We start from the raw sequence: 25,809 nt of genomic DNA, 5'->3' as shown, positions 1-25,809 counted from the left end.
TGTCTATCTATCTATCTATCCATATGCATATTTATATTAAATTTTCTTAAAGTTCATTTTTAAAAATGCAAAGTTAAGTACAAACACTTTACTTAGAAGAGAATGGAGTTACTTCTTTTGTACTTCCATTATTGTTGGACCATGTTCATGGTTTCAAGTATTTTTTGCTCATTTTCTTTCTCCTATTTTCCATCTGTTCTTTGAGGTTTCTCTTTTACACCTCTGTTTCTTTGGAAAGAAACAAAATATCTGTAGAAATCCTGGCAGGTCGCAGCTGAAAGACTAGATCGTTTGGGACAGTCTCCTCATTTTACAGAGTGGGAAAAACTTAAAGAATCAGACCTGAATGCAAGCCTCTCAGTGAGGTTTTCCTCCTGAATAGTTCTCCTTATTTAAAAAAAAAATGCATGATAGGTGGCCATATTGACCAATAACATAATCGAACAAAAAATATTTAAGTTTCTTAATAAATTGACATTATTGATATATTGATACATTGATATATTTATGAATAAATTGATTACTTTAGGCATGCTCTACTGTGTCTCCTTCCCCATGCCTTGTTGACATCTTGAGCAGACACCATAGCTTTCTGATCATGTCAGATGTTAAAATAGTCTCATTTTGTTAATTAAGATTCACTTTTGAAACTAAAAATAAAAGCCCAGTCAAGTCCAAATCATAATTTTTATCTCATAATGTAAAGCTCTCTCTCCACCCCCATTTCAGGCATGCCCTTAGTTTGGGAAGCAGTGATGAGAAAGGGAACAAGGTCTATTTTTTTACTCTTCCTCTTTTCTGGATTCTCCTTTCTCTTCTACATTATCAGGAGGGATTAGGGTAAAGAGACCAAAGTCTTACTTCTCTGAGGCTATTATAGTTACATTGGCTGGTCTTTGTGGGTAATATCCAAAGGTTGGATTTAGTATGCACTGGAATGTCACAAATATAACCATTTGTGAATTAAATATATCAGCAAAAATCCTAAAAGATATTAAATTGCTTCTCAGCCTCTAATTCTGAGGCTGTGATACTTAATCACATTATTCCTTGGGCTAATTTTATAAGTGGTTGTGTGTGGTGGTCAAATGTCATGAAAAGGTAATGCCCCATTAACTATTGGAATAGTCCTTGTTCTGTTGGGTTTTTTCCTGATGCATCCCAATATAAAGGTAGATTTGTCAGTTTGTTCCTTTATTTTAATCAATTTTGCTTTATATATTTTGACACTATTTTGTTGAGTGCATTCAAATCTGGAATTATTATGTAGAGATCCTATTTATTCTAATAATGGCTTTTGGTTATAAAGTCAAATGTGCCAAATATTAATATAGGCACACAAGATTTCTTTTATTTAGTATTTTCCTGATAAATCTTTTTTGCCATGTGTTTACTTTCGACCTTTCAAGTGTCCTTATGCTTTAATGTGTGTCTCTTGTAAAGCGAATCTAGTTGTATTTTATTTGTTGTTGTTTTTTAATTGTCTGACAATCTCTGCCTTTAATTAGAGTTTATTGTGATTGCTAATATACTTGAACTTGTTTATCTCATTTTACTTTGTGCTTTATATTTGTGATATACGTCATATAATTTCTCCTCTTTCTTGCCCTTTTCTTTTCTTGATTGAATTTGTTTTGTTTTGTTTTGTGAGGAAGATTAGCCCTGAGCTAGCATCCACACCAATCCTCCTCTTTTTTTGCTGAGGAAGACTGGCCCTGCGCTAACATCCATGCCCATCTTCCCCCACTTTATATGGTTCGCCGCCACAGCATAGCTTGACAAACGGTGCGTCGGTGGGTGCCCAGGATCGGAACCCTGGCCTGCCAGCAGCCGAGCACGCACACTTAACCGCTGCACCATGGGGTGGCCCAGAATTTGTTTTCTTTTATTCTATGTTTTGCTCCCTTTTGGTTTGGAAGTCATAAACCATATTTTATTACTTTGGTGGTTACTCTTTGTTTTAGTTTTCTAGAGCTGCCATAATAAAGTACCACGAATTGGGTGGCTTAAACAACAAAAACTTACTTTCTACAATTCTGGAGTAAAAGTCCGAGATCAAGGTGTCCACAGAGTTGTTTCTTATGAGGCCTCTCTCTTTGGCTTACAGATGGCTATCTTCACATGGTCTTTTGTGTGTGTCTGTCTCTAAAAGTTCCTCTTCTTATCAGACAACAGTCATATTGGGTTAGGGCCCACCCCAGCGACTTCCTTTAATCTTAATTACCACTTTAAAAACCCTATCTCCAAATACAGTCACATGCTGAGCTACTGGGGTTAGGATTTCAACATATGAATTTTGGAGACTCAATTCAGCCCATAACGCCCTTGATTTTTTTTTTTTTTTTACGCTAAACTTAACAAAGCCTAAAGTTAATCAACATCCTAATTACTTTCAACACTGTATTTTGGAGACTTTATCATCAGTAATTTGCTCCTCCTACTTACATGCTCTTTTCTAATGTTTTGGTTCTCTCTTTTTTCAATCCCACAAATAAACATTACTATTATTAAGAACTTAAAAAAGATTTGTAAATTTTTTTCATCCATTTATTTGTGCACCATTTACACTGGGAGCTTAGTCTTCTTTCTCTGTCATTTTTTTCTTCCTATAATGTATTTATATATTCTTTATGAGGGTCAGTTAGCTATACACTTTTGCAATTTTTATTACCTTTTTTCTCTTTTATTCTTACTGCATATGCATTTCTTGGTTGACAATTATTTTCTGTCATCACTTTGAAAATTCACTATCTTCTTGCTTACATTTTTATTATTGAGATGTCGTTTCTCCGTCCAATTCTGATTCCTTTGTAGAGGATCTGTCTTTGCCTGCTTCTAAGATCTTTGACTTTAGTGTCTTTCTTTTCATTACAATGTTTCTAGATGTGGATTTCTTTTTATTTATCTTTTTTAAAATATGAATTGTACTGCCTGGATCTGTGAATTAATTTCTTATATTAGTTCAGGAAAATTCTCAGTCAATTATCTCTTCAAGTATTTCCTCTCTTACTAAAGTAAGAATAAAATATTTATTCTTTGCTCCCTGAACTCTACTGAGATAGTCTTGCTGTTAGTTATTCGCAGTCTATTCTCCACATCTCTTAACATTTTGTTAAAATTTTTCATGTCTTTTGTCCTTGCCACATTCTGGGATATGCTTAGACTTTTCTTCCAAGTCACTTATTTTTTTAATCAGTTGTGTCTAAGTTATCTTTAATCCTTGAGATTTTAAAAATTTCAATTTTGTTTTCCAAAACTCTATTTCAGGTATGCCCAGTTGTTCCTCATAGTCTTTTGTTACTTGATTGTATTTTTTATTCCACATTTGATTTCTTCATACATTTAATTAAAATAGTATTTGTTATTTGGCAATTCTAACCTAAAGTCTTCAGATAGTTTTTTTTTTTTTCCTGAAGAAGACTCACCCTGAGCTAACATCTGTTGCCAATCTTCCTCTTTTTTTGCTTGAGGAAGATTAGCCCTGAGCTAACATCTGTGCCAGTCCTCCTCCCTTTTGTGTGTGGGTTGCTGCCACAGCATGGCTGATGAGTGGTGTAGGTCCGTGCCTGGGATCCAAACCTGTGAACCTGGGCCACTGAAGCAGAGTGCACTGAAACTAACCACTATGCCACAGGGCCGGCCCCCAGATAGTTTTAATTTATTGTTTTTTCCCCCTCTTGATTCACACTTATTGTGTCTTGTTGCCTTGTATGTTTGATAATTTTTTTTTGTTGGGAGCTCATATTTGGTTGACCTTTAAGTATAGAACTCCCAAGATCCTAAATTGGACATATTTTCATCCCCAAAGAATTTTCAATTACTTTTGTGAGAAATGCAGTGTAGAACCCACCTAGGATTGCATAAGCCATCTTAGTGTCATGCACTAATGTGGTATTTGCAAGGAACACCCATAAAGAGGGTTTCATTTCATTTCCCTGAAGGTATTTGCAAGGAACGACCTTAAGTAGGGCCTGAGTCTTAGCCTCCTGATCCCTGCACTGGATTGGGCATTTGTTCCCAGGTCTCTCAGATTTAGTGTTTACATAACCAAGTCAGGTTTCAGGCTTTGTTTTTGCCCTTGAAGAATTCCCTCACTTTTTTCCTGAGACGGGTAGTACACTTAAAGGACATTTGTTAACTTCCCCAAATTTAATCGTATGGTATGGGTAAGATCCTTTAGGGTATCTATTCCTCCGTATTTCTACATATGGAACTCCAGAACTAACTTTTAATACTACAGTTTTATAAAGCAGTGAATGTAGAATCTGGTTTACAGCAGATAGAAGAGTAAATATAGAATGGGGAAGTAGAAACAGAAAGTGTTTTACTACTCCTTAAAATGTATTATTGTTGCTTGCCAGAAGGAAGAGTTAATGGAAGGCTTCTTTTTATTTTTTCTGATGGATAAGACAAGATAGATAGGCTGATTTGTGCAGTAAGATAATGACAAAAAGGAATGAGAGGAAGGAAGTAGAGTGGTCAAAGATAAGTTCTTTCATTGCATCGTTAAAATTAGAAAGTTTAACTTCAATTTCTATGAGACTGAAGATATATTGCTGCATATTTTTGTTAAAGCAACACCTTTAATAATTATAAATGCTATGGCCAGTAAATCTTCGAGGAGAATCTGATATAAGGTTATAAAATAAGCTGACGCACCCTCAGATTATTTCAATTTATATTGTGTTTTCCTTCAGAAAATGATTCCTGTGCTTGTGGAAGAAGTGTTATTTATATGCTTTTTTGTACTATTGTCTGTTTCATATGTGTAACTTCTGGGTACCCAACACATTATACATTGGCTTGATGTATGGACAGTTGACACATACAATATCTTCTTGTAACAAAGTATAGTTGTTAAGAATTTGGCCTCTGGAGTCAGACAGCCCCAGATTTGAATCCTTGATCTGGGTTAGGATTGAGTTTTTAAAGAGCATTGACTATCACAGTGCTGGTAAATCGTTCATCAAAGTACTCGGTAAATAGCAAATGCTCAATAGGTACACAGTAGGCGTTTCTATCCTTTTCTTCCTCTTCCTCCTCTTGTTATTCCTATAACCACACTGACTACAATGCCATTTAACAGAATGTTTTGCATAAATTGGACTCTCAATATGCATCTTTTTTGATTATTTAAGGAATAAAAACATAAAAATAGAAATTCTTATTCTTTGTCTTTCCCAATATTAATTAATTAATTAATAAATATTTATTGTATTTCCCCGGCACATACCAGACACCTTGCTTGACCACAACAAAGTCTCTGCAATCAAGGGGCTTACGTTCAATGGAATATATAAAAGAAAGAGATTCATATTCAATTTGAAATATATATTATTTGGAATGTCTCATAGATTTGTAATGGATGGAGAACTGGAGGCAGGGGGTCCACTTAGGAAACTACTGAAGTAGTCTGAGTGGGGATAGGGGCTGCCCTGTACAGTGCTCTATCCATATTATTTTCCTCTGGGGATGTTTTAAGCCTTTCAATAGTCCTACCTTAGATATCAGAATGGATAATTCTCGTATTTCTCCTGTTGCTTAAATATGGCAATAAATATCCAGTTCAAAATTTATTTTGTCCTTTTACCTTTTAAGTTAATTGGTTAATGTCAGTTAACTGATATCATATCATCAAGTCATATCATCTGTTAATTCTTAACTATATCCTGGTGCTGAAAGCATATGAGGATTTATGGTAAGAAACAAAGTAAATAATGTTACATCTCTTTCTTTTATTATTGCTTCTATCCATACGTGGTAGTGCAATTCTTTTAGATATGTATGTCAGACCTTATTGTAATCCTAGGTTTCAGTTGTAATGATAGTTTGGTGCTTCCTAAAGAGGAAATCCTAACAATATTGGTGTAAATGAGGTGAAAATTGAAAGTGAGAATATCTCCTAGGAAAACAGATTATTCATAGAAAATATCTTAAAATATGAAATATAACTGAGAAAATTATAATACATCTGGATTTTTTTCTTCTAGATCTCAATACTTATATTAATTATCCTGGTATCAACTCAATCTGGAAGTTTCAGCTTAATTTTATGCATGATTTTAATACCTTTGTACACTTTGGGTTTTTCACATTTTTGATAGAAGCAAGCAATATTACCTACTGTGTCAGTGGGCTTGACCACGTAGCCCATTAATAAAATCTGTGCCCTGTGTTGGAACAGGTACCTCCTGTAAAATTTAGAAATTATTCAATGCTGATAAATCATGAAAATAAGATTTTAAAACTGTATAAAGATGAAAGTTGTCAAATTCATTGAGACCAGTATTCACACCCATAGGAAAGTGGGTAAATCTATTTAGAAATGCAGTAGGAAGCAAAACCTTGGTTTATGACTTCCAAGAGGGGTTATGAGAGAGAACCTGAACTTTTCCATTGTTACAAAACATACTGTCTTGGGCAGAATCAGTCTTATCATAAGGTAGAAGTTTCCCATTTCAATTTTGATAAATATCTGAAATTCCTATTGTGCTTAAGTCTATCTTTTCCTAAAATATAGGACTGCATGGAAGATGTGACATAACTGTGCTCATTGATGGCATACCACTTAGTGTCAATAAATTGCTTTTGGAGTGCAATAGGATTGATTGCATAGGATTCATAACAGTGTGATATATTTGATCTTATTCAAAGAGTGGGAAATTGAAATATCCTAAAAATACCTGCTCTTACTATGTTCTACATTCAAATATAATGGCAGTAAAACCTAAAGGTATTTTTCTAGGTAAAGTCATCGATAGTATAATATATACCGGAAATTCTAAAGACTTTATTGCTATTATTATGATATACATTGTCGATATGAGATGTATATATATCCAAAGACAGTTTGAGGTGGTTTATAAGAAATATCACAGATGTTTTGTGACTAAAAATCATTTAAATACAGATAAAAAGATAAGTTAATTTGAATAATGAAAAAAAAGGGGAAATTAAGTGGAGTTTTATACTGGGGAAAAATACGGACACAGAGTGCAAATGTTTCTGTGTGTTATGGTAACGGGCGGAAGCGGGAAACGGGCTTACAGGCTTCTTTTTTCCTTTTAATGGCAGAACAGCAGATTATCGAAGGAGGAAATTTCCTAAATTTTTATAAATTTATATACATTTTCACATAGGTCTTTGTGTATTGAATGTATATTTTTCCTATTTTGTCAATGTATGTGGAGTGTTCCATGTACAGTCATTTTTAACTGACCATTAATAAATACTAAAGTTATACAATTGTTTGATTGGGACATATATTCATTAAAATTTGCAACTCTGGCTAACGCCACAAACAAACCCTGGAACCTCCAAGGCTTAAGACAATAGAGATTTATTTTTCACTCACATAAAGTCCAAGGTGGGTTCTGTGGCCCTCTTCCATTTTGTAGCTATGTCATCTGAAACTCTTCATCTCCAGAGTTGCCTCTGAAGGTGAAGAGGTTGGAACATTGCATGGGATACTGAGGGTCAGCCCTAGAAGTGGCTTGCCTGACTTCCTACCATATGCTTCATGGCTCTTTGTCTACCTGTTTTTAGTCAGTTATATGTGGTTGTAAAAACAACTGCAGGTTTTTTTAGATGTAAATTTTTTTCAGCTTTTTAAAATTGTGATTAAAAAAATACATAACATAAAATTTACCATTATAACCATTTTTAAGTGTATAGTTCAATAGTGTTAAGTATATTCACATTGTTGTGAACAGATCTCCAGAACATTTTCATATTGAAAATGGGTAACTCTATACCTATTAAACAACCGCTCCCCTTTTCTCCCTCCTCCCAGCCCCTGGTAACACCATTCTATTTTCTGTTTCTATAAATTTGACTACTCTTGACACGAATATAAGTGGAATCATATAGTATTTGTCTTTTTGTGACTGGCTTATTTCATTTAATGTCCTCAAGTTTCATCCGTGTTGAAGCATATGACAGGATTTCCTTCCTTTTTAAGGCTGAATTATATTCCATTGTATGTATGTACCACATTTTATTTATCCATTCATCTGTCGATGGACATTTGGGTTGCTTCTACCTCTTGGCTATTGTGAATAGTTCTACTATGAACATGGATGTGCAAATATCTCTTTGAGACCTTGCTTTCAATTCTTTTGGATATATACCCACAAATAGGATTGCTGAATCATATGGTAATTCTATTTTTAATTTTTTGAGGACCCTCTGTTTTCCATAGTGGTTTCACCATTTTACATTTTCACCGGCAGTGCCAAGGGTTCTGATTTCTCCACATCCTCGCCAATACTTGTTATTTTCCATGTTTTTGATAGTAGCCATCCTAATGGTTATGAAGTGGTATCTCACTGTGGTTTTGATTTACATTTCTCTGGTGATTAGTAATGTTGAGCATCTTTTTATATGCTTGTAGGCCATTTGTATATCATCTTTGGACAAATGTTTATCTGAGTCCTTTGCTCATTTTTTAATTGGGTTATTTGATTTTTTTGTTGTTGAGTTGTAGGAGTTCTTTATGTATTCTAGGTATTAACCCCTTATCAGATATATGATTTGCAAATATTTTTCCATTCTATAGGTTGCTTTTTCACTCTGTTGATTGTGTCCTTTGATGCACAAAAGTTTTTAAGTTTGATGTAGTCCCATTTGTCTATTTTTGCCCATGCTTTTGGTTTCATATTCAAGAAATCGTTGTCAAGTCCAATGCCATGAAACTTTTTCTGTATTTTTTTCCTAGGAGTTTTACAGTTTTGGATCTTAGATTTAGAATTTTAATCCATTTTGAGTTAATTTTTGTACATAGTGTAAGATAAAGGTCCAACTTCATTCTTTTGCATGTGGATATCCAGTTTTCCCAACTCCATTAGTTGAAGAGACTGTCCATTCCCCATTGAGTGGTAGTGGCACCCTTGTTGAAGTTAATTTGACAATATATGTGAGGGTTTATTTATGGGATCTCTATTCTATTCCATTGGTCTATTTGCAGATATAAGTTTTGTACCTGATGTATTTCTTTATTCTCTTTCTCTCTCACAGTATAGTGATGGCCACCTAAGTCAATTTGGAACAAAACAGTCTGAGAATGCTTTTATTTCACCTTTAACATTAAAGGATAGTTTTACTAGATATAGAATTCTTGGGTGATTTTCTTTTCAGCTTTTGAAAGCTCTTTGAATATGTCATTCCAGTTTCCTCTGGCCTCCATTGCTTCTGAAGAGAAGTCAGCCATTAATTGTATTGATACTCCTTTCTAAGTGATGAGTTCTTTATCTGTTACTGCTGTCAAGATTTTCTCTTTGTCTTTGGTTTTCAACAGTTTGACTATAATCTGTCTAGGTGTGGATCTTTTTATAGTTATCCTACTTAAGGTTTGTTGAGCTTCTCAGATGTGTAGATTGTTTTTCATTAAGTTTTAGGAGTCTTTGGCCATTATTTCTTCAAATATTTTTTCTGCTCTTTCTTTCTCTCCCACTATTCTGGGATTCTTATGACATGTGTATTGGCATGTTTCATGTCTCCCACTTCTTTAAGGCTTTGTTCATTTATCTTTCATCTTTTTTTCTCTGCTTTTCAGATCAATTATGGAAAGTCTCTCTTTGATGAGTCATACTTTTAATTTTTTAAACATGATTTTCTTTGGGTCAATGGGCAAACTTACAATAGCTTCTTTTTAAGTCTTTGACTGCAAAATCCAAAATCTGGTAATACTTGGAGACTATTGACTGATTTTTTTCCTGAGTATGGCTCACTCTTTCCTATTTCATGATGTTTGCTCTTCTTTTTACATACTTAAATGTTTAACCCTCTGGATATTTTTTATGGTTTGTTATATGATAGAGAATAACATTTTAATTTAACTTCTCCCCAAAATGGGCATTCAGTTATCTCAATGCCATTTTTGAATACTCCATTTTATGCTTTCTGAAATTAAATAGCATCTTTATCAGTATTGAATTTGCTTATGCATATGGATCTAATTCTGTTGATATTCTCTTTACTCCATTGATCCATTTGTTTATATCAGTGCCAGGACCACATTGTTTTAATTACTGTAGTTTTGTATATTTTGCTTAATCTGAACTGATAAGTACCCCCTATTCATTCTCATTTTTCAAAAATTTTCTGACTGTTTTCACATAGAATTGAGTAGTCAAGTGCCAGAAAGTGGTATGTAGATTTTTGTGGACATTGTTTTAAATGTCCAATTCATTACAGCATAATTTATGAGTTCAAAATATTGATTTTTAAATATTTTTCTGCATTTAAGATTTATTTTATATACTTTAATACTTTTATTTTATATTTTTATTTTATTTCACTTTTGCACATTTCTGGTTCAGTTTATTCCTGTGTACACTTATTTATTTATACCTTTAGCCATTAAAATTTTTTCACTGTATATTCTAATTAGTTCTTAATGGAATATAGGATTTTTGTGTAGTTATCTTGTATTTGTTTACTTTGCTGAATTTTCTTATTGTTTCCAGTCTTTTTTCAGATACTTATCTTGTATTTTATAGTTGAATAACATTATATTGAAATAATTATATATATTTTTGAAACTATATACTGTATTATATATTCTTGCCTCATGATATTGGCTTGAATCTCTAAAAAAAAAATCAACTAATACTGTTGCTAGCAGTCATCCTTACATTGTTTATGATTTTACTGAGGACGTTCTTAGTGCTTACCATTAGCATTATATTAACTGTTTGTTTAAAGTATCAACTATTTATCTTAATTCTCTCAATTTCTACTTTACTAGAGGTTTTAGTCTTCTGTTTTTTGCTTTTCGGATTTATCAAGAAAGAATCTTGAATTTTTTCAAAGGCTGTGTGCATTAAGAATAGTCAAAGATTTTTTTACTGTATCTATTAAGATAATTAATGCATTTTATTTCATATTTCATAATGTTTAAGAAATCCTTCCCTCCTTGAGGCCATGAAAATATTCTTTTATATTGTCTTCTAAAAGATTTATATTTTCCTTTCATATTTATGTCTCTAATCATCTAAAATTGATTTTTTTCTGTATTGTGAGGAAAGGGTCCTATTTTATTTCTGTCTTTAAGGAGACCCAATTGTCCCAGTACTATTTATGGAAAAGTGTGTGCTTTTCTCATTGATATTCAGAGGCACTTCTGTTCATATATAAAATCCCCATAGATGCAGGGTCTGTTTCTGGGATATCTATTTCACTTTGTTTGCTTCTGCCAAGTTCTTAGGGAGGCTTCTAGTCTGATACTGCTTTCAGTTACATTCTAGGCTTGAGGTTCTTTGGACCATTCAGGTGATGTGAATTTGGGCTACAAATCTGTGCAAAGGCTGGCTTCCATTTCCACCTTCACTCCCCATGGTCACCACCCACAGCAACTGTCTTAGAAATATCCTGGGTGTTCTTTTCACCCTTCACTAAGAGTATAACCCTATGAAGTCCATGCTTTATTAGGGAAAGGATCACCTATTCTCCTCCTTGCTTGGAGAAAACTCTCTATTTGTATACTTTCCTGTCTTCTGCTCCTGGACATGAAAATTGAAGTTTGAGAGTTCCAGGGTTTGGAGAATAACTCCAGGAAAAGAGTTGCTTTGATGCCAAGCCTCCCTCCTACTGTCACTTAAAAAGGCCTTACTATTTGTCAGGTTGTCTATGCTTTAAATTTTTTAAAAACAATTTAATCCAGGATTTCTAGTTTTTTTCAGTGGGAGGGTTGGTTTGGATAAACTTCTCCATGTGAGAAGTATTTTATAAGATTTTTGTCAAATTTATAGGAAAACGGTCAAATCTTCTACGACAAAAGGAAAATATTATCCGCTGAGTTTGAACCCCATGATGATGCTCATTCTAATTATCTTTCCTTGCCTTTAGCCGTACCTTCAGAGTGTCATTTTCCTTTTTGTTATAAGGTGTCTGGAAACGAAGTATGGAAAAGAAACAATGGGAAAGATCCAGTTTTCAGTAGGGAGAACACTAACTTCTGAATGTAACTTAAATATTTAATGTTTATGGCGGTACATTTAACATCAATTTATTAGGACAGATTTACTATCCAACTCTCGGCTAGGCCCATTGGACAGTGTTATTCTGAAACAAAACAAAACAGGACTAGATTGAATGCAGGGATACATAGTCTAAATCATAAGTCTTACTGATTTTACGCAAGCTGAGTTTTTGTCCCGTGCATCTCCATAAGCAGTGGTTAAGCACCAAAGCTTGTTTTTCTCCTGCTTTTGGCAAGTATAGGTCCCAGTGTGTGAAATGTTTTGAAAAGGCAAAAGAAGCCAATTATGGTGATCATTTTGATGTAATGTGATGGTGATCTGGATGGCAACTGACTAAAAAAGACTGATAAGTCTACATTTGAGAGAATTTAGAGAGCTAGATGACAGATGGGATAAAGCTTTTAAAGAGAAGAAACAAAGAGAATTTCAAGGGACTTGGCTACTGGAGGGGTTATTGCTGTTAAGGGGAATCTTATAGGTAGTAAATTAATCATTTAAACTCCTTTTTTTTTGTGTGAGGAAGATTAGTCCTGAGCTAACATCCGATTCCAATCCTCCTCTTTTTGCTGAGGAAGATCGGCACTGGGCTAACATCTGTGTCCATCTTCCTCTACTTTATATGGGACACCGCCACAGCATGGCTGGACAAACAGTGGGTTGGTCTGCACCCAGAAGTGGGAACCTGTGAACCTTGGGCCGCCAAAGTGGAGCGTGTGAACTTAACTGCTACACCACCGGGCCAGGCCCCATTTTATATTCTTTTAAAGCAAAGGATAATAATTTAATTATAGAAGCTTACATTCTCTTAATATTTGTTGTGCAGCTAGAATTGCATTTTTCTATTTTATTTTCTCTGTAGAATCTCTCCAAGAAGTAGGGAAAATCATCCAAGTCCAGAAGAGCTAGAAGAAAAAGATGAAGATATTCAAGCTGTAAGAGTGAAAAGGCATTCACTACTCCAAACTTGGATGAGGTGAACACAAGTGACTGGACCCTTCGTGAAATACTGAGATAGATAGCTTGTCCTGTAGAGCTGAGGAACTGTTGGTTTTTAGTTTGACAATTTACTTTTGTTTCTGTAACAATTCCATTTGTAGATCATATCCAAATCATTATCTTTTGAAGTATTTATTCTATCATCACTCTTATGATTTTCTCTTCCTTAGCTTTTTGTGGGTCTTAATCTGCCAGGTTTTCCTTCATCAGTACAATTCAAGAAGTTCTGTGATATTTTTATCCACTTTAATAAAAATCCCACATTTTTTTGCAAGAGTTTCAATTTCATTTTGCATTATATTGAGATTGTAATATTAATAACTGTAAATAGCATATAAAAAAAGCAAGTGAATTTACACTATGTGAAAATCAATAAGAAATGCACTAGAAATGAAATTAGTGCAAAGGGCAAGGTAGATGCTCAGCACAATGCAAAGGGAATATTTTTGATTGGGAATTAGTTTTAGCAGTAGTTGATAAAGTAGTCTTCATTAATGAACGTACGTTTGGGCATTTTATTTGAAGAAAGAGGCTGACTTACCACTCACACAAATCTGATTAGATTCATAGGTTAGGAAATCAAAGGTAAAACACGAGTGCACAAAATTTAACAAGAAAATCTTGCTTTGTCATGTTTTCCAGAAACCAGTCCTAATGGCAAGCTGTTTACACAAGGAATATAAAGAGAAAAAGAAAAGTTGCTTTACAACAAGAAAGAAGAAAATAGCCATTAGGAATGTTTCCTTCTGTGTTAACAAAGGTTTGGATAGTGTTCCCTTTATTAGAATGTTCCTTATTCTCTACATTTAGGACGATGAAGGGGATAATTTTCCCTTCTTTGAGACTATTCATGTATCTTGGTTAAGTGTAATTATAAAAATATTTGACACGTCAGCAGAGAAACCTTTTCTACTTCAAAATCCTGTCCGAATTCAAACGGCAAGAAACCCAATCCTGAATCAGAAAGACCAAATTATTCTGCTGTAAATCCAAAGTCTTTCCATTAACATTGTCATATAAGAAATAAAGGTGCTGTTTGAAAATGTTATTTTGTTTCAAAATGTTTCTGAGCTAAATGACTTTGGGCTAGTCAACCTTTCAAGTACAAGTATTGATGGTGACTCTTTCTTCCAGGTGAAGTTTTGGGATTGCTGGGACACGATGGAGGTGGCAAAAGTACTTCTATTTAAATGATAACTGGGGACACAGAGGCCACTGCAGGAGTGGTATGTGGCATGTAAAGGAACAAGTGTATTGCCAGGGGAAATTTCATTTTAAGTATCAATGGCATCCTTATATTATTCCTTTGTGAATTCCATGATTTTGTAAAAAATGAATAAATAGATGAAAGAATTTGTAAAATATCTCTCGCATGCTCAAAAAATACTGCCTCTTAATGGCTACTCCATGGAGGATTGGAGCATAAGCCGGCTGTGGATCTGACATTCATTGTTCCCTGTAGGTGGTTTTAGGAGGCTGCAGAGTGTCGGTGAGGCCATGGGAAGATGATATCCTCAAGTTGTGGGGGTTCTGTCCTCAGGAGAGCTCCCTGTGGCCCAGTCTTATGGTAAAAGAACACCTGGAGTTGTACGCGGCAGTGAAAGGACTGGGCAGAGAGGATGCTGCTCTGAGTGTGTCCTGGTGCAGAGAGAAGCCTCCCTCACACTTCGCAGCTGGAGGAAGGGAGGGATATATCATTTCCTCATTGAATATGGAAAGGAGATCCTAAACAACATCTTTAAACTTTCACGCAAATAAAATGATTGAAAATCTGAATAAGAACCAAACCATAAGATTTAGTGTTTGTGACAATGGTCCTTAAGTGTACTATTTTCAGATCGATAGTGCTGGGGTTCTATATGGTTGTTTCAAGTAGGGACAGGTGCCTCATGTATAATCATTTTTTTTTGTCAGGTTGGTGGATGCGCTCGCGCTGCAGGGCCAGCTGACGCTCCGGGTGAAGGCCTCATCGGAGGGAATGAAGAGGAAGGCAGGGGCGGGGCTCAGTGTCACTCTGCGCATCCCGCAGATCCGAGCCAGACGCGCTGTTCCTCCCCTTCCAGCTGCGCTTCGCGCTGAGCATCCTGGGAAACCCGTGGGTGGTGGTGCTGGACGAGCCGTCCACCGGGATGGACCCTGAGGGGCAGCAGCAAGTGTGGTGAGGGGTGTCGTATTAAGTGTCAGCAAGTGTGGTGAGGGGTGTCGTATTAAGAGAAAGAATGTATTTCTTTCTCTTCGCCTTCCTCTTCGCCTTGCCTCTTGCTTCTTCCATTTTATTTTGCAGTTATTGAAAATCCTACAATGTGGTGTTTCTCTTTACTCAAACTGTTCTTTTTAAACCAACATTATTTTACTATTTCCTACCCTGTTAATGTGGTAACATAATTACATAATGCAGTACAATATTTATTCTTTCTCTCTAGAGCAATGATTTTTTCTTATAACCTAATATAAAATTTTCTATTTAGGCTTCATACTTATTCCCATTCATCTGTTTTTTCAAATTACTTTCTAAATGCAAACAATTCCTTACTTTATCTTTAGGCAGGCAGTTTGGGCCACCTTTAGAAACACGGAGAGGGGCGCCCTCCTGACCACTCATTACATGGCAGAGGCTGAGGCCGTGTGTGAGCGGCTGGCCATCACGGTGTCCGGAAGGCTGAGATTGGAGCCTATGGGGAGCCAGCACCTGACCCCACGTTCTTGAAGAGAGGATTTGGGTTCACTGTGAACAGCTGATGCTCTTCAGCAACTTGATCTGTGATCCAGCACCTTCCTCTGTATTTGCAATTGAGGAAGAAATTGAGACAAGTATTTTTCCTTCACCTCTTCTTTCTCCTCCCTGGATTAGGTGTATTGGTTCCATTCAACATCTGAAAAGCAAGTTTGGTAAAGATTATTTACTAGAAGTAAAAATGAAGGAACGCACTCAGGTGGAACCCCTCCACGCAGAGATGCTGAAGCTGTTTCCACAGGCTGCTCGGCAGGGAAGGTGAAGGAGGTTTTTGGTTGGGGTAACAGGTGTAGGGGTTTTCCAGCCCACATCATATAGTCTTGACCTAGTCTAGACAGGAGGAGAACGATTGAGCTGGCTTGTTGATTACAGAATGAGTTGTTTGGGGGTCACTAGGATGTATGGATAAAGGATTGTAATTGAAAAGTTATTTTCAGTGAGTGTTTCATACCTCAGAGAAGGCGAACAGAGAGTGTGTGTGTGTGTGTGTGTATACACGTGTGTGTAAATGGTGGAATAGCTTAGAGGTTAGAAACAAAGTACAAATGAACTAAACCATCAATTTAATGTTTTTTTAAGTAATGAAAATTCTGTATCAACCCATAGCGTTTTACCAAGTATAAAATTGCATCACGAGCTCAATTAAGCAGACTCACATGCTTCAGAAAGATTGACTCTATTCTAAATTAATTGATGTGGTTCTTTTCAAGTTGTACGTGGTCAGCTATGAGTTACAAGCAAGGTTAACCAAACCCATGTGAATAGCAGAATGAGGATGAATTTAATTGAAATACATACAGGGTGCTCCTACGTACTACTTCTATTCATTTTTTAAAATAGTATTTATTCAGCTCCTACTATGCGCTGGAGACTATGTACGGAGTAGTCAATGAGTAGACAAGGTTCATATAGTGCTTCCAATGTTTTGGGGGCAGGATATTAAGGAAATAAAAATACAAATAAATGAGAAAATGACATTAAGGTAGGACTTTAAGACTGAGCTGGGTCTGGCCAGCTGAGGAATGGGGATAAGAGCCACTCTTTTGAGAAAATAGCATGTATAAAGAACTTAACTCAAGAATAAACTTTATACATGCAAAGGGTGGAAAGAAAGCTCACATAGTTGATGTGTAAAGAGATATCCAAGTGGAGATGCCAAAATACAGAGATGTAGGCTGTGGCTCAGAAGAAAAGTGAAAGGTCATTGAGAGATCTGGTCTGGCAATAAACAAAGTGGGGGCATTTTTCCCATATAGAAGACCATTAAGCTAGGAGAATGGATGAGGTCAATAAGGTGAACGGAAGGGGGAGACGGTCTAGGATGGAGCCCAGAAAGTCTCAGTGTTGAGACTGGATTGAGGAGAAAAGCTGGTGGGGGAAACTACCACCACCACAGCAACAGCCAGAACAGCAAATACTAAGGTGTGTCTAGAACAGCACTGTCCAATAGAATTTCTGTGATGATGGAAATGTCCTGTATCTGTGCTGTCCAGTATGGTAGCCAATGCCCACATGTGGCTACTGAGCACTTCAAATGTGGCTAGTGTGACCAAGGAATTGAATTTTAAATTTTATTTATTTTAGTTAATTTAAATTTAAGTAGCCACGTGTAGCTAGTAGCTAACATTTTGAACAGAGCAGGTCTAGAGAGTTAGAAAGAAAATCATAAAAGTGCAATTGTCTCGGAAGCCAAGAGACAGAGACAGAGAGAGAGAGAGAGAGTGTGTGTGTGTTTTAAGGAGGATGTGTACAATTTTATTTAATACTTTTGAGAAGTCAAAAAAATAAGGCCTATAGAGTGTTCATGGGACTGTGCTTCATGGAGGTCGTGGATGAACTCATTTGGGGAGGAAGGAGCTGGAGGTCAAGAAAGAGTTTTTTTAATGGGGAGAGTTCAACAGGTTTTATTTATTTTTATTTTTTTCTAGTTCTTTATTTTTTATTATTTTTTAAATTTTTTGTTTATTGCAGTAACATTGCTTTATAACATTGTATAAATTTCAGGTGTACATCATTATACTTCTATTTCTGCATAGATTACATCATGTTCACCACCCATGAAAAGATGTTCAAAATCATTAACTATCAGGGAAATGCAAATCAAAACTACAGTGAGATATCACCTCACGCCCGTCAGAATGGCTATAATTAACAAGACAGGAAACAACATGTGTTGGAGAGGATGTGGAGAGAAGGGAACTCTCATACACCGCTGGTGGGAGTGCAAACTGGTGCAGCCACTATGGAAAACAGTATGGAGATTCCTCAAAAAATCAAGGATAGAACTACCATATGATCCAGCTATTCCACTGCTGGGTATTTATCCAAAGAACTTGAAAACACCAATGCGTAAAGATACATGCACCCCTGTGTTCATTGCAGATAGCCAAGACTTGGAAGCAACCTAAGTGCCCATCAAGGGATGAATGGATAAACAGGTTTTAATTCTTATAGGAGAGATTGAACATTAAATGCAGAGGGAAAATTTTGATTAAAAGGTTCCAGGGAGCATGTTGAAGGATTGGCTTTTGAGAGTAAGAAATATAGCACAGTAAGAAAGACAGCACAGGCTGAGTATGAAAGATTCTTTCTCAGAGCTATTTTTCAGAATTTATCCTGAACATTAAATTAGGAGCAACCCGGATTTTTGTTGTTATCAAATTTTTATGACTAAAGATAAGTTCTTTGGCTCAGATTCATGTTCTATCAAATTAAACTATTTACCTTTTTATTTAAAGAAATCTTTGAAAAATTCTTTTGTTATTTTACCTAACAATTCCTTCTCGATATTATAATACTGCAACACGGTAAATCTCACTCTTTCCTCCCCCCAGGTATTCCTCCACAGTGGCATATAAATTACCTGTGGAAAAGGTTCACCTTCTGTCTCAGGCCTTTTTCAAATTATAGGCAGGTAAGTTTAGACATATTTAAGACTTTATGTATTGTGCATATTTTACATGGAATACATACTATATAATTTCAAGTTGAACAATTATATAATCAGTCAAAATTTGGAAAATTTCCCGTGGAATAGTCTTAAAAATCCTGAAGGGAATGGAGTGGTAGCCCTAGATTTAGGCATATTCCACCTGATTCTTCCTCTGCTAACAGGGACACCCAGCTACAAATAAGTCAGAACATTCTGTCCTGGTTCCATTGCATGGTGTTGGAGGATAATTATCAGCATGTTGTCCCAAAGAACACCAAGTTGAGCTTCTAGCATCTGCATATTTATCAAAGTCAGAGGTACGAGGAGCAAGACTATGGAGCCGATGATCAGAAGCCCAGATGAAGATCAGAGAAGAAACACACACAAGGGTGAGATGTGACAAGTCAAGACTAGACTCTGAACTAGTTCCAGAGACACTGACTAGGGCTCACCCTGGGTATTTATGAGGTCTTGACATGTAAAAATGTGGGATTCATTAAAAGGGGACCAGCATGGAGTGTACTCCTCCATAGATTTACAAATATAGAATGAAGCAATACTCAACAGTTTATTTGAAGTCCAGAACATACATATGTAAAGAATCAAAAGACAAAATACTTTGTCTGAAATAGGACACAAGGAGCTCTCCAAAGAAAAAGTTTCCTGGTCATTTATACATTTGTGCATTGCTATCTTTTGATTAGCCATGTCAGCACTCTGCTTTAATTTATCCTTCAAGAAAATTGAATTACTGGACCTGTGTCTTAAAGTATCTCATGGATTTGAAGGTGCTGTTTAGGTTGCATACTTTAAAAACACTTTGGGGGAAAAATATGGAAGCCATTAATGTCAGTCCCTTTAAATGCAGTGAAATAGACCTTCCATCTGGAGGAATACAGCCTCTCTCAGGCTGCCTTGGAACTGGTGAGTTTTCTTTAAACCAGTGAGCATCGTCCGGATAACCTTTGTGTGAATCTCTGTGTGCATCTGTCTTTCAGAAGCACGCTGACGTTTTTGTTTCCTTATTGATTTTCTCCTACTTAGGTATTCTTAGAACTCTCTAAAGAGCAGGAGCTGGGAAATTTTGATGATGAAGTTGATACAACAGTTAGATGGAAACTCCTCCCGCAGGAAGAACCTTAGAAACCTGAACCCCCTAACGTTAGATTTAGGTCTTACTAAATTGTTAGTTTCCATAATTCTAGAAGAATCTTTCATATTATTGCAGTTAACAAAATTAAATATTCAGTAGTTTAAACATTCAATGATGATGAAGGTTTTAAATGGTTTTTAAAATTTTAGAATGGAGGGGAGAGGCAAAGATAGGGAAAGTTAGTAGACAAAATTAACATAATCACACATTAAATTAATCAGTAATATAGGCCTATTTTGTGCTTAATATTAATTCAAAAATCACATAATGTTAGACTAGTTTTTTATTATTATCAAGAAGGCTGAATGCTGAGCACATTTTACAAATAAAACATTGTAGGTTTTTTTAACCTATACTTTAAATAAATCAGCCATCTTTATGCATTATTTAAGTATCAATTTAATGTGACATTGACTATAAGAAGATCTAATAAAATGACAGATGACATTACATAGTATAACCTTTAAATATAATGATATATTCTTATTATAAAATAAATATATGCTAATTTTAGGATATATAGAAATTATTTGGAGAAATATAATAGGAATTTGTAATAAAATACCACAGTAGATATTTTGGCCTACATATATTCAGTATGCTTTTTTTGAGTGCTTTTTCAAAGTTGACATCAGTGAGCATAGTAATTTTTTATATTTTTTCACTTCATAATTCATGACCATTTCCCATGTCATTATGACACTTTAGTGTTCTGTAACCACTGCATTGCATCCCTTTGATGTACTATCATGGTTTTTACTTAACCTTTTTACTATTATCTGACATTTTGGGTACGTGCAAGTTTACCTCATAAATAAAGCTGTGATGAACTTCTCTTAAGTCTTGTTTATTATAGTCTTAGGGTAAGTAGTTCAGATATCAACTGATGGCTCTCTGCTCTGTGAGATAGGTAACTTTGTTCTCTGAGCATAAGAAAATTCAGTGCCCATCCTAAGCTTCTGAAAACTCCCACAGGAACTTTCAATCTCATGCTCATCTCTGACTCGGACTTCCCTTATCTGCTGAACTCTGTTATCTGGTCTGTGGTTGGTGTCAGTTCCTTGACCTCCACCTTGACATTGACTTAAAGGTAGGACTTGGCCTCTTACCTACAAACAACTATTTCCACAGGTAACTTGTAAAAGAGGCAAGTCTTCCTAACTTATAGGAATATTTAAAATGTGTATAAAAATTTGACATATATTTCGCGTGAAGTAAAGCTGAAGTAAAGCTGAACATCATTTCATATACATTATATGTTTTCTCATAAACAGAGTATGCCGTTGAAGATACAAAGAACTAAGACATTGTCCTTAGCAGACCTTGAAATACTGTCAAAGTATATAATAAGAACATCAATGAACAGAAACGAAAATAAAATATCTAACATTTACACTTAATTCCACATAAATACAAATTAATTAATGTGAGTGGGGGCAGAGGCGGAGTGGAAGGATATTAGGGGAAGGGGTCTATGAGGGAGGAAGAAAATCTACAGAAAACCCAAACTTATGGTTAAAACAAAATTATAGTTACTCCTCCATTGTTCAGGCTTTGGATTTTTTTTTGATTTCTGATTAACCTAAGAACATTTATGGGTTCACCTCTCCACCCTGGGTTAGAAATTAGGTGCCAACTGAATAGTGAGATTGCTGAGCCTTTCCCATATCTTTAGGGAAGGAGAAAGGAACTAAGTCTCGGGGCTGCTCTACCTCGGAAAAGGAGACAAAGTAGAAGGAACCGCTCTGATTGAAACAGGGTGTGAGGGGCTTTGGAGCCTGGTGTCCTTGGACAAGTCTTGTTTCTTCTCCTTCCACCTAGCAGAGGGCCCACAGCTGTTGACTGCCAGTCACTGTTGAATCAACTCCTGTTGCCTGGATAATTATGTCCTTGGTCCCTGATGCACTTTAATTGTGTTTTATGAGCCATTAGATAACCAAGAATTGCCCATTTACTAACCACATGGCATCTCTTAGCTTTTTTGGCTGCAAGGAATAGACATTCAAGTCAGCCTAGCTCAAGTATGGAGCTTTTACAGTAAGGATGCATGGTTAGAAAAGAAACCAGAATCCAAAAACAGAGATGGATTTAGGGTTTACTCAGCCATTATCTCTTCTTGAAGGATGATCTGCAGCCATGCAATTCTAGGAATCTGAGCAGCAGAAGATCTTGGATCCCTACCCTGGTACCCCTCTTTGGGTCTCTCCTTGTCTTTATGCACTTTGTGCTCTGCTGCTGTTCCTACCATGGCTGACTTCTCCACCATCTTCTCTGAAAGGCACTTACTCTTCCTCTGGTCATATACTTACTCATAGATTTCGCTGCTGCACAACGTTGGCTTCTTTATGGCTCCCCTGGCATCATGGCCTGTGTCTACGCATTTTTTCCATAAAATATTCATAGCTTCTTCATTGGAAACTGCCCTCCTGAGGGATGAGGGCCCAGGCTGTTCCTAGTGTAAGGCTGACCATAATTTGTATCATGGGCACAAGACCACAGTGCATTCAGCGTATGTGTTGTTGGTTGTAGAAAGCTCAGTTCAAATAGAGACAAAACCAGTCACAAACTTTGGCTTTCTGGAAACTGAACTGGAAAATACAGAGGAAGCTAAAAAGATGCACAGAGAGAGGCAATGAGGCAGGAGGGACAGTGTAGGTCATGGGGGCAATTTTTTTTTTTTTTTTGTGAGGAAGATCAGCCCTGAGCTAACATCCGTGCTAATCTTCCTCTTTTTGCTGAGGAAGACCAGCTCTGAGCTAACATCTATTGCCAATCCTCCTCCTTTTTTTCCCCCAAAGCCCCAGTAGATAGTTGTATGTCATAGTTGCACATCCTTCTAGTTGCTGTATGTGGGATGCGGCCTCAGCATGGCCGGAGAAGCGGTGCGTCGGTGCGCGCCGGGATCCAAACCCAGGCCGCCAGTAGCAGAGCGCGCGCACTTAACTGCTAAGCCACAGGGCTGGCCCCATGGGGGCAACTTAAAGCTAGAAGTAAACAAAAGCTTTAAGAAAGCAGAAGGAGTAGGTTGAGAAAAGATGTACCAAGCAGTGGGCACTGTAGCCAGTTAATTGGGGGAAGAAGTAAGACTATATCTAATGATAAGCAAAGCAGAGCAAGAAGCTGAGTCTCTATCATTGGTGGATTACTCTATTGACGTCTCATGATTTCTGGTTATGAAGATTCCTGTGGCTGTCTTGAATGCACAATGACCTTCAAGCTGTCTCTTTCAGTCTTGTTCTTATTCTTGGATATGCCTGGAATTACAACAAGCCCCTCATTACCTGAATTTAGCACATGTGAGTCTATTTCTTGCAACTAGAGAAATCCAAGTAATGCAGAAATTACTACCAGGAATAGAGATTTGTGAAATATGAAATCAACGAGAATGTGGAGATTTTGCAGTTAGTTAAAACATCATGACTGGAAAGCACTGAGAATGTTCCACTTATTCCAAAACTGTATTTTCTTTGTACTCATACCATGTGGCCAAAGAAGATGAGGCTATGGGCAACAGCTGCAAAGCAACAATTTTAAGGGCATAGGAAATGAAACGGAGCAGAGCTGGATTATTTTAATTTACAAAGTTAAAGTCAAGAATGTCCTCCTCAAAACAGCTAATGAAATGTGTTAGAGGAGGTGCTTTAACGTGATAGCTGACAGTGCCCACTGCCAAATGGTTGCATCAGAAGAAATCAGAGAACCTTGCTGCATCTTTTTTGGTCAAGGCAAATCCTTATTTAACAGGAAGGGGAACATTTGTGGAAAGTGGAAGGCATTAGTTTTTACTGAGCTCCTCTTTTGACGGATTGTGATAATCCATCACAAATATGAAGCAAGCCCTAAAACTATCGCCTTTTTCTCTGATCAAGCCACTAGGACCTAGAAGAAAAGACTCATGCAAAAAAGTCCCCAAAAGATCATAGACTACAATAGGGCTGTGAGACAGGCTCAGATGCTAGATGTTGAATAATCCGAGCCTAGAGGATGTGCTCATATAGTTAAAAGTAGGAAAGATCATGCTTTTCATTCTCTAATCTACAATTGATTGTGCCTTAACCCAAGGACCCTCATTTCATTGCCTGGGATAATGGCCGTTAAGGTGTCCTAAAAAGCAAAACTCTAAGCAAAGAAGGATGAACTGAGGGGACTTCTGTTACAGAATTTAGACTAAAATACATGGAGAGAATCTGGCAGTTAGCAGCAGGTAAGCATCATATTTGTCATCTTCAATGAAACCTATATATATACCACATATATAGAGTTCGTGTCTTTTAACACAGATCCTCCTCCCATTGAATATAGGTGAAATTCTGGATAAAATAGAACAAAACCACTTAAATACCATCAGAGCAGTAAGCTTCAGCTTGTGTTGCAGTGGCCCAGCATCATATTGAACCTGGATATAAATCCCCAAGAATGAGCCTGGGATTTGCAGGCCTACATAAGTATCAGAGAAGTGGTCTCAAGTTGATGAGAAGTGAGGCCATAGAACCATGCCTGCTGCATAAAGCCAGCTTCTAATAAAGGCTTCCCAGGCTGGGACAGGGGTATGATACACAGTGTTCACCACCTGGAGAAGCTGTCCTGATGCTAATGGAAATAGAAAAGTCTGAGCTATACTCATGTAGGGGGCTAGAATTCATACTAACCATGTGGTTCAGGAATCTCAACTGAAAAAGTCAGCCTGTATCATCAGATAGACAAGAAGTAACGAGTGTTGGAGAGGGTGTGGAGGAAAGGGAATTCTTGTGCACTGTTGGTGGAAATGCAAATTGGTACAAACTGGAAAATACTATAGAGGTTCCTCAAAAAATTAAAAATAGAACTACCATATGATCCAGCAATCCCACTACTGGCTATATATGCAAAGGAAATGAAAACAGGATAATAAAAGGTATCTGCACTCCCATGTTCATTGCAGCATTATTCATAATAGTTAAGGTGTGGAAACAACCTATGTCCTTTGGCAGATGAATGGATAAAGAAGATATGGTAGATATATACAGCAGAATATTATTCAGCCATGAGAAAGAAGGAAATCCTGACATTTGTGACAGCATGATGGACCTTGAGGGCACTATCTAAGTGAGATAAGTCAGACAGAGAAAGACATACTGTGTGTTATATGATGTCACTTATATGTGGAGTCTAAAAAAGCTGAACTCTTAGAAACAGAGAGTAGAATGGTGGTTACCGGGGGCTGGGGGCGGGGGAAATGGGGAGATGTTGGTCAAAGGGTACAAACTTCCAGTTATATGGTGAATAAGTCCTGGGGATCTAATGTGCAGAATGATGGTTATAGTTAACAATACTGTATTATGTACTTGAAAGTTGCTAAGAGAGTAAATCTTAAATGTTCTCACCACGAAAAAGAAATGATAATTATGTGACATGACGGAAGTGTTAGCTAAGGATACGGTGGTAATCATTTTGCAAAATGTAAGTGTATCAAATCAACACGTTATACATTTTAAACTTACACGATGTTATATGTCAATTATATCTCAATAAAGCTGGGGGAAAAAAGTCTTCAAGTGACCCGTGGAACACCTAGGAGGAGAGGAGGTCAGGCAAGCAACAATGTCTATGCAAAATGTGACTTGTTCCGGAAGAGGCGGGAGAACCAACTGCCACAGAGGCCACCCTGAAAGCAGAGTCAGAAGTGGCAGTGGGATGATAGGGTTGGTGGAGGCAGAGCTCACATGCAGTTGCTGTCTTCCCAGTGTTTGACACACGCAGCATTTGAAAGCAGACCAGCGAAAAATGCTGATGGGACGAATGCAAAAGCAAGTGTCTCAGAAGATCTAGCAGGATTGCCCTGGATTAGGTAAAAAATACCAATGGTTGCAAAAAAAATGAGTGGGCATCTATTGCCTAGAAATTCTCAATGTCTTAATCCATTTGATTTTTTAAAATTATGGGAAAGTATATGCATAACATAAAATTTTCTTGAAATAAACTAAACATAAATATTGTATGAATATGAACACTCTTATGAAATATCTAGAATAGG

General features: G+C 36.6%; 1 pseudogene; it reads left to right on the top strand.

The window, feature by feature from the left end:
* LOC131417960 (ATP-binding cassette sub-family A member 10-like) overlaps nt 1-19,786 on the top strand; it is a 50,761-nt pseudogene extending 30,975 nt beyond the window's left edge.
* The last annotated feature ends 6,023 nt before the right edge of the window (nt 19,787-25,809 follow it).

Source organism: Diceros bicornis, chromosome 18 (assembly GCF_020826845.1).
Source record: "Diceros bicornis minor isolate mBicDic1 chromosome 18, mDicBic1.mat.cur, whole genome shotgun sequence".
In the NCBI taxonomy this organism is placed as follows: Eukaryota; Metazoa; Chordata; class Mammalia; order Perissodactyla; family Rhinocerotidae; genus Diceros; species Diceros bicornis.
Note: the sequence above shows the minus strand (reverse complement) of the source record. Positions and strands in the feature narration are given on the sequence as shown.